The sequence below is a fragment of the Panthera uncia genome, assembly GCF_023721935.1.
Source record: "Panthera uncia isolate 11264 chromosome C1 unlocalized genomic scaffold, Puncia_PCG_1.0 HiC_scaffold_4, whole genome shotgun sequence".
Lineage (NCBI taxonomy): Eukaryota > Metazoa > Chordata > Mammalia > Carnivora > Felidae > Panthera > Panthera uncia.
Window position 1 is genome coordinate 102,756,401 of NW_026057585.1, and position 9,084 is coordinate 102,765,484.

The following is a 9,084-nucleotide window of genomic DNA, read 5'->3' on the forward strand; positions in this document are numbered from 1 at the left end:
CTACTCACCCGGGGAGCGGGGTGGGGGGGGGAGCTCTTTTTCTTTTCACATTTGGGTGGATGAGGATTCACATTAGGTTTGAGATTTTCATCCCGTTTTGGCTTCTGGAGGGATGTCCTTTCACGGGAATCTTCGAGAGTCAACTAGTTGCTTTTAGGAGCTGATAAGTTGAGACACGGCCACGAAATCGGAGGACCGCAGGGCTGCACGCACGTTTTGGACGACAGACACTTGGGCGCAGCCGTTTCAGGGAGGTCCTGGGGCCCCGTCACGTCCTGGTGGCTCCTGAAAAGCCATCTGGCTGTCAGGTGACTCGAGGGTCCCCTGAAAGGTTCCCTCAAGGTCCCCACCCTCCCAGCAAACCCAAGAGCATGCGGCTATCTGACCTTCCTCTCCGCCGGAAGAGACCCCTCCCGAGCCACACCTGCCACGCCATCCACAAGGACGACCTCCTGTCGGTGGGGACCCCCTTCCTGGGACGGCCAGATCCCCCAGCTGCAGAGACCCCTTTGCTCGTCCAAGTGCAAACACTAGAAGGCAAATGCCCCTTCCTTAACGGGCCGACATCTCATAAACAAAGCAGAGAAAATAACACACGCCCCCCCCCCCCCCACCGGCTGCCCCCAGTGCTACAGTGTCCCCTTTGTGAGCCCGTGACTGGGGTGGACGGGGCCGGTGTGCGAAGACACGTTTACAGCCTGGCATTATGCAACAGGATGGTAACCACACATTCTAATAATAAAATAAACTAAATACTAATAAACATTCAACCTAAAGATCCTTCACGAGACGCCCTAATCATTTTTCTGCTCCCACTTCGGTTTTTTCTGGAACAGCTCCAGCGAGCCCAGGGTGGTGCAGCGGCCTTTTTCTCCGAGGGAACAAAAGGTCTTTTTTAGTCCTAAGTTTATCCAAATATTCTCAGCTTACTACTAGCCCCTTTCTGAATTGATATTCCCAATAAAAGGACACTTTGTATCTTTAAGCCACACTGCCCACCCCCCCACCCGAGCGAGGATGGAACCCCGGTCTGCCACTTCCTCGGAGATGGGCGGGAACGGGACATCCCCAGTGTCGTGGGGTGGGAGTGGGCGGCCGGGGGCCCAGTGCGGTGGCCAAGGCCGTGCGCCGGGGGCGGAAGACGGAACCCACGGAGGGTGCCTGCCCTCCAGCACGCCGGGCTCTAATTTTGTGCAAGCCCATCCAGGCTGCACGCACCTGCCAAGCACGTTGAGTCCTGCGTGAGCTCGCCGCAGGGGAGAGAACTCCCTCCAGCCGGGCTGAGATGTGAGGCCTGTGTTCTGGGCCGCGAGCGCCGCTGGGGAGCCTGCCTTTCACGCCAGGTACAGGCTGCTTCTTAGCGTCGGCTCCTCCCCATCTGCCCAGACCCTCTCGCACCAGCCAGCATCGCAGCCGTGTCCTGTGCGTGCACGTGTGTGCACGGGTGCCCACGGCCTCGTGTGCGCGCGTGTGCCCCCAGCAAGCACGTGTGCGCACACAGAGCCGTCCCCGCGGCCCCACAAAGGGCATTTCCTTCCACCCCGGCCTCCTCCAAACGGCTCTGATTAGCGTTAATGATAATTCTCATTAATCACCTTCAGTGGCTGCAGAATGGAAACGAGGCCTCGGTGAGGTGACAGGAGCCACTTAGGCGGGATTTATGACTTGTGTGCGTGGTGGCAGCTCCGGGCCCTGATGCCTCTGGCCTGTGGCTGACATCACGGCCACATTTGGGCTCCAGCACGGAGCCTTTCGTGTTTCTTCTCCCCGCCCGACCTCAGGGGTGCCACCGACCCGGGGGCCCTCCTGGTGCACGGCTGGGCAGAGCAGGGGCGGGGAGGGGAGCAGCCTCAGGGTTTGGGAAGAGGAAGGAGCAGGAGGGGCCCGTGTATTACCAGCAAGTCTCCCACCTTCCTCCCCAAGAGCAGCCTCACACCCCCTTTCTGCCCCTTGAGCCCTTGGGAGGGTCGGCCGCCCCCACAGAGCCCAGCACAGACAGACCCACCTCGGACGTGGGACTGCCTCTGATCCACCCGTGACCTTGGTGGCCCGCACAGTAGGTCCTTGGGGGGTTTGGGGCTCGGCGTGGGCTGCGTGGGGGGCAAAGGAGGGGTTGCAGGGCTGAGCTCATGGGAATCCAACGGGAGTCCCCCTGAGCGGCCACCCAAGGTCTTCGGGTCATGGCTGACTCGGCAGCCCAGCCCCCGCGTTCCCGCGTGGCCCGCACGGAGCCTACAGTCCGCTGAATGCCAGCTGCTTCCGACCCCTCCTCACCCTCGCGGCCTTGCCCACTGGTCGAGCTGCTCGCTGGCCGAGCGGAGCCCTGCTCATCGTGGGGACCCTGCAGGTTTCCTCCCTTCCCATCGCCACTTGTGGCCCTGCCCTGGGACTCTGCTGGTTTGCACGCAGCAGGCACGGGGGTCAGAAGAACGGTGCTCTGGAAGGACTGATCCGCCCTGGGACACTCCGCTCCCCTAACAAGCAAGCAAAGTGTCTTTCTCGGGTCTCAGGGAGGAGTGGGCCCACGTGTCGGGCTTCTGGGGCTCCCGGCTGGACCCTGATAATTCAAACTGTGCCCTGGGTCTGGTCTCCACAAGGCCCACCCGGCTGCCTGGGGCAGCTGGGGGCGGGGAGGGGGGCGGGAGGAAGAGCCTGGGCAGCAAGTAACGATGTCGCCATCAACCCGGTTTAATTTTGCCCTTGCGCCAGGGGGCCGACTGCAGGAGCACAGGGTCATTACTAGGCTGTTGCCAAGGCGAGGGGGGTGGGCAGGACCGGCTCGGGCAGGGGATATTCTGGAGTCTCTGTTAACCTGGACTGAACTAGAAAAGGAGTCGGGAAATGAATTGCCAGCCTCATCCAGAAGCACCCTGGGTGGGGTCGCCGCGACCCAGTGCGATAACCACCCGGGCCGTCGCCGGGCCCTTCCATGTTCCTGAGCGGCAAGGTCAAGGTGAGCTTTCTGAGGGCTGCTGTGCGGGGCTCTCTGGGATCCACGTATGGGCGAACCAGGAGCCCCAGAGAACCAGCAAACCACCTACAACGCAGACCTGTGCCCCACACCTCACACCGGGAGCAAACGCTTCTTAAGCAAAGGAGCCTCTGTGCCAAGGCGAGGACAGCGGGGGCGTGGGCCGTTCTGAGCTCTGTGCCCTTCCGTGGCAGCCATGGGGGGGGGGGCGCCTCTTTGAATGTCACCTGGGAGTTCCCGCGCTCAGGGCCCCTGCGGGCTAAACCACGCCCCTGCCCGGAGAGACACAGCTTCTCCGTGCTTCTGAGGGGCTCTTGGGCTGCATCGGGTCCAGGACGCTCATTTGGGCGCTGGTCTCAGACCCAGAACCACCTGCTATCAGTTGGGTGCTTTGCATCCACCTGCATGGATCTGGGTTTGGTTTGTTGTGGGGTTTTCCGCTCCTCCTCGTCCTCCTCCTCCTCCTCCTCGTCCTCCCTTCCTTCTCCAAAAGGATTTTAATCCCAACATCCAGCTTCCTGAGCATTCCTGTGGGGCGGCTGTAATCCCTTTAAAGAGAACCACCAGGCAGTGTTGAGGCTTGTTTGGAAGGGGCCTTTTTGGGGGCGGGGGGAGCTTCTTCAGGGCCTCGCACTTCTGAAAGCATAAAGCCTGGATCACACTCTCCTAAACGAACACCCCCGCGAACGTCGTTCAGGCGGAGCAGCCTCATGGGAGGCCCCGGGGGGACTTGGAGGTCTCGGCCCGCCGGTGCTCCACTGGACTCCTCGGCCCCGAGGCTTCGGGGCTGTGCACCCAGCGACTCCCTCCCATGTGGGGAGGGATTCCCCAGAAATGAACACCTTCCTGCGGAAGGTTTACTTAGGGACGGTGCGGTCTGCGTCATGTTGGTGGTTAAACCAGTTGTCAAAGGACAGGGATGGCGAGGGGACCGCAGTTACTGGGACACCAGCCCGTGGCGCGGGCGTCTCCTCGAACACCGCCGTGAGGGGAGGTGGCGGCCTCGCAGCCTGGGCGGAGGTCTGCCTCCGGCACCTGACCCGGCCGAGAACCAGGCGTCCCCTGCACGCCCTGGGCTGGAAGGCCCCCGAGCTGCAGCCAGCCTCCCAGATTCTGGGTCCCTCCCTCCACTCCTGGGGCGCAGACGGGGGGGCCCTTCAATGGCCTCTAAGTAATGAGGCTGCACGTTGTGGCGTCTTCGAATCCCTGCTTCTCAGACGTCTGGGGAGACGAGCCCCAGCTCCACGAGCGATCTCCGGGCTGGCCTTCCTGTGACCGTCCAGCCTCCGCTCTGCCATCCCCACCTGCCCTCGCCGTCCCCGTCTCCGCCCACCCCTCCAGGGAGTCCTGACTCCCGGCTCACAGCCAGGTCTGTGACATCTCTCGCCTCTCCTGCAGGAAGCCTGATGCATCGTTGCACCCCCACGGGTCTCTACGCGCCCTTGGTTCCCAGCAGAGGACCCCGGGCCGTCCTGTGCACAGCACAGGCGAGTCTCGTGCCACCACGTCCCCTCTGGTTAGAGTGTTCAGTAGGACTGGAGATCAGCACTCTAAACGCCGTGGGACACTTGTCGGAGGAGGAAGGACGAGGTCACCGGAGTCAGCGGGCAGCCACCCCGGGCTCCTTGCAGAGAAGCCTTGCCGGGAGGCGGGGCCGAGTCAGGAGAGAGCACTTTCCCTCACCTTCCAGATGGACGTCCCGGGCTGGCCGGCCACCAGCAGATGCCCACGCCAGGCTGTGGACAGTTGGGCCTTGTCACTTCCCACTTGCCAAGACTCTTCTCCCTGGCCTGCTTGGGGCCTCTCCCAAAGTCTGGGACACGTTCCTTCCTGTTCTTCAACTGCTCCTTCCTCCGGGAAGTCGGGTTTGGGCAGGTGTTACGCCCAAAATGGGTAACGTTTGGACTACACCAGGGGTTGTGTTGATAAATCTCTCTCTCTCTGTTCACTTGTTTCCCTTTAAGGAAACAATGATTATCTTGGACTACACACGGCCTTGATGGGGCTGCATGGTGAAGCGGGGCTCCCCAAATGCCTGGAGCCTTGGAGAAGATTCTAGGTAATTAACGCTGCAGTGTTGGCCCGATCACACGGAAGGAGGCCACGGACGTGCAGAGCCCATCAGCTGGGACAGGTTCTCCGGCCCCGCCGGGCGCAGCGCTCGGACCTCGGAGGCCGTCCCACCTCCCCGGCTGGCGGCGAGAACACTGGAGCGGCATCCAGCTCAGAAAGCTGGCCCTTCCTCTTCCTCAGGGAGGGAAGTCTCCAGAGGGAAGGGCAGCAGCCCCGTGGCCACTCAGTGCTGGGAGCCCCGGCTCAGGCGCCTCTGCTTGTCTGCAGGGGATGGGGGCGGCGATCAGCACGACTCACATGAATGCAAGCCCCCAACCACACAGCCTCATCCCCAACTGGGGGGCTGGGGGTGCAGGCCCCTCGCACGGCACAACCTCCTCCATCCCAGCTGAGCAGAACCTTTGTCCAACCACGTAGACTGTTCTAGAAGGATCCGGCTGCTGCCAGAGATGACTGGCCCCTGTCGCAGCGGAAGACATCTCCCTGGACAGAAGCCCCCGGGCCTCCCACTCGAGTTCCGCACATACGGTCATCATTAACGCGCCGAGTCCCGGATGACGGGATAAGAGAAGTATTTGATTCATTTATCAGAGCTTTCAAATAGGTGACAATTAGGGACGAGGGACTGTGGCCCAGCTGATAGGAACGCATGGACTTAATTACGTTTGTCTGGTGCTCCTCTCGGGATGCCGAGCTGCTGCAGGAACCCCGTTCTGGGAGGTGGGTCGGGACGCCCCGTCGTCTGTTTCTGGGGCGAGCCCGTCTGCACGCGGGGCCCGAGTCACGTCCAAGCCCAGACAGGTGCATGGCTCGCAGCTTCCGTTTTCCGGGAGACCTCGCGCTCTGCACACCTGAAGCCCTTGTCCGGTGCCGACTTCAGATCAACGTGACCTTCGAGTGAGGACGTTGCTCTCACGGCGCCTCGCTGTCCACGCGCGGGGGCTCCGGCCTCCCTGACCCCACACAGATGACACGTTTTTTCCCAGGGGGAAAGAAGTTATCACCGCCAACGGTTTTCTGAAGACGCTTTACAGGCGGCCCCACAGGACGGAGGTGACAGGGCTGCTGAGGATAAACAAGGGTGACAGGTGGAGTGGACCAGAGCCGCAGAGTCACTGCGGAGACACTTCCTGCAGACGGAGGGGGCAGCCTCGCGGAGGGCGGCCGTGGGTCCCGCTCGTCCCGGAACCCCGGCCTCGGGCCCCGGACGGAGGGCACAACATCCTCACGGCCTCGGGCGGCAGGGTCCGGGGGGAGGGGGGCCGTGTCAATGACCTTCAGTAGCAGGAGAGAGGGGACCGCCCCGTCCAGGAGCTGCCCAGCCCCCCGCGGTTCGGTTCATGCCCCCGATTTTCTGAACTTCCGGAACAGTGCACCACTTAGAAATTCAAAAGCGATGTGTTTCAAGCCTGCGGTGGGCACGCGGAGCTGGGGTCAGTCCGCTGAGTGACAGGATGACCCCCGATCACCGTGTTGTCCATGGCCATGGCAGTACCCTCCCTGGCTCTCCTCAAGGGGGACCCGTGGGCCACCGTCCAAGTCCCCACGATTTTCTCTTCTCCTCGGGCACGACGGAGGGTCCGTTTCCCTCACAATGGTTTGAGTTAGGAGTGAGCTCGCCTCCTCTCCCGGCACGAACCCCACACACAGGGACGACACGGAGACGCGGGATAAGGTGGAAATCAGGCATCGTTTCCTATTGCTGGGTCCCGTTGTCTTTGGTGGTGTTTGTTCCCGGGCCCTCCGTCTGGTTTGCTGCCACCGCCCTTGCCGTCACGCTTTGAGGGATGTCGGGAGCGGCGAGGGGTCCCCCCGCCTCTTCCCAGGCTCTGGGCGCCCTCATCCCTGTGCTCTTGGAGGCCGGGGCAGGGCGTCTGCAGTGAGGTTGTCTGCGCTCCGCTCCCTGGCTGCCACTGTGGGGGTCTCACCCCCCCCATGCCCTCTTAGGGCAAAGGAGCACCTGGTATCTGGAGAAAACCCCTTTCCGGATCTGCTTGTCTAGTTCCTGGAGACAGAGCCTGTGAGTTTGAGTTGCATGGTGCCTTTTCCTGCATTTGGGGACAGGGGACAAGCGGGCCCCCCATCCCCGTGGAAAGGGGCCCATTGAACTGTGTCTGCACTGCCCATGCTGACGTAGGCGTGTCCCGGCCCCGAGGGCAGACACGTGCGCAGGACAAGGCCACGCACAAAACGGCTTCTATATTCTCAAATCCTGGCATCGCGTTAAGAGCACAGCAAGGTTTACCCAAGGGCACATTTTTGCCACAGTGTTAATACACGTCAGTGGTTTCGATTTACTAAGACCGCGGCCTCAGACGGGGCCCCTCCACCGCAGCGCGTTTGGACCCGGACCGCACTCTGCTGTCGGGGGCCGGCCTGGGCTCTACCCAGTGGCTTCGCCAGTGTCTCCTGGAAGGCAGTATGGCCCATGGGTGAGACCGTGGGCAGACGCTCTCCCCGCCGTCACTGGCAGGCCCCGGGGGCACATGAGCGGCTCTGGGGGAGAAGTGGGTTAATCTCGGAGTGGGGTCTGGGGAGGGTGTCTCTGTGGAAGCCGTCTCTCCCGTGGGCGCTAGCCTGGCACCCGTAGAGAAAACTGTGCTTTCTGGATGCAGGGGAGGGAGGAGGAGGGCTGGGCGGAGGTCCAAGGCGCGAGAAAACCCTGCATGTGAGCCACGTGGAGGGGCTCCACTCGGGCACCTGGTGGGTTCTCTCAGCTCTGCCAGGCGGATGGTACCGGGTTTCCCACGGCCGATGCTGAGATGGGGAGGGGAAGAGGCTTCTCCAGGTGGGCCCCGCGGCTCCGGGAGAGACGACGCCCCCCCAGGTGCACGAAGCCGTCGAGGGTGCTTTGAAGGACGCGTTTCATTCGCTCAGAAAGTGCGTCGTCAACAGAGCAGGGCTCCAGATGCGGAGAGAATGCCGTTTCCAGGGAGGAAGGTGGCCCCTGGCTGGTCTGTCCACGAGGTCTCCCCACCCCGCCCCAGTTCACCGCGCGGGTTGGGGCCCGGGGACGGTGGGGGCCCGCCGGGTAGTGGAGCTTCCAGTCTGTGCCTGGCTGCGACGGCGGTGGCTCTCGCGGGGTCGGGGTGAGGGGCTGGGGGCCCCTCTCTGCGGCTCTGTACCCAGCGTCCTGCGTGTTTCCTCCAAGGCTGGCGGGATAGGAAGCAAAGCCGCCCCGCCTGTTTGCTGCCCCAGGCACCCGGACGGCTGGTGGCTGGCAGGCTTCAGCTCCCTGAATGTCTCTGCAGTTCGGGGACTTTCTCCGTGGGGGCTGGCCAGCTTCCAGGACGCTGCTCCTGAGAGTGTCCTGCTGTGAGGGCCTCCTGGACCTGCCCCCGTGACTTCACTTTCCTGGCCTTGGATTTGCACATCTGTGAAATGGGGGCAGCACCGCTCTGGTGGGACTGGCCTGAGGCTTAAGCAAGACCACAAACATTTGCATCTGACAAGTGCTCGGAGGGCCAGCTCTGCAGTCAGCAGGCTTTCGTTTCTAAATGCTCTGCAAACAGGCGGGGGCGGCAGGGGGGTGAGGGGAGGTAGGGGATGCTCAGTGCTTCTCTGCTGGAGAACGAGGGTTTCAGATGCACCATCCCCTCCCTGGGCTCGCTAGGGCTTCCCCCCACCCAGGAAGGTTTCCGTCTGCCCCCCCACCTGGTTCCCGTCTACGCCCCCACCTGGTTCCCGTCTGCCCCCCCCACCTGGTTCCCATCTGCCCCCCCACCTGGTTCCCGTCTGCCCCCCCCACCTGGTTCCCATCTGCCCCCCCCACCTGGTTCCCGTCTGTCCCCCCCACCTGGTTCCCATCTGTCCCCCCCACCTGGTTCCCATCTGCCCCCCCCACCTGGTTCCCATCTGCCCCCCCCACCTGGTTCCCGTCTGCCCCCCCCACAAACACCTGGTTCCCGTCTGTCCCCCCCCCACAGCTGGTTCCCGTCTGCCCCCCACCTGGTTTCCATCTGTCCCCCCCAACCTGGTTCCCATCTGTTCCCATCTGCACACCTGGTTCCCACACACACCTGGTTCCCATCTGCCCCCCC